Below are 690 nucleotides of genomic sequence, written 5' to 3'. Positions count from 1 at the left end.
CCGGCTCCCGCTCGCTGGCTGAGCGAGGCGTGGGAGCAACGCCGAGGTTTGCAATCCCGTTGCCGGTCCCTGGTCCGGTACGGGGGCAACACTGAGGGTTGCGATCCTTTGCCGGACACGGAAAAAAAAAAAATTCTCAAGCGCTATGTTGCCAATTTAACCTTACCAGAGAGGCCGCTCACCAGATTGTGCGGTCTTAAAAATCTTGCCCTTTACATCACCCAGTTCCCCATTATGGTGTTAACCCTCGTGGTCTGTTGCCTGCACAATATTGGCAAATGGATGTCACTCATATTTCTTCTTTTGGGTCTCTTTCTTTTGTTCGTGTCACTATTGATACATTTTCTGGCTTTCTTGTGGCTTCAGCAAGAACTGGAGAAGCTGCTAAACATGTTATTGCTCATTGTTTATTTGCTTTCAGTATTTTGGAAGTGCCTAAATGCATCAAGACAGATAATGCTCCAGGTTACACTTCTAAAGCTTTTGCTACATTTTGTTCTTCATTTAATATTGATTTATGCATAGGTATTCCTTACAATCCACAAGGACAAGGCATTGGTGAACGTGCTCATAGCACACTGAAAACTCAAAGACTCAAATTACAGATGGGCGAAACATACCTCCAGTCACCACATAATATTTTAAACCATGCCTTGTTTGTTTTGAATTTTCTTGATGTAAATGTAGATG

The sequence above is a fragment of the Galeopterus variegatus genome, unplaced genomic scaffold (genome assembly GCF_000696425.1).
Source record: "Galeopterus variegatus unplaced genomic scaffold, G_variegatus-3.0.2 Scaffold1127, whole genome shotgun sequence".
NCBI lineage: Eukaryota > Metazoa > Chordata > Mammalia > Dermoptera > Cynocephalidae > Galeopterus > Galeopterus variegatus.
Note: the sequence above shows the minus strand (reverse complement) of the source record.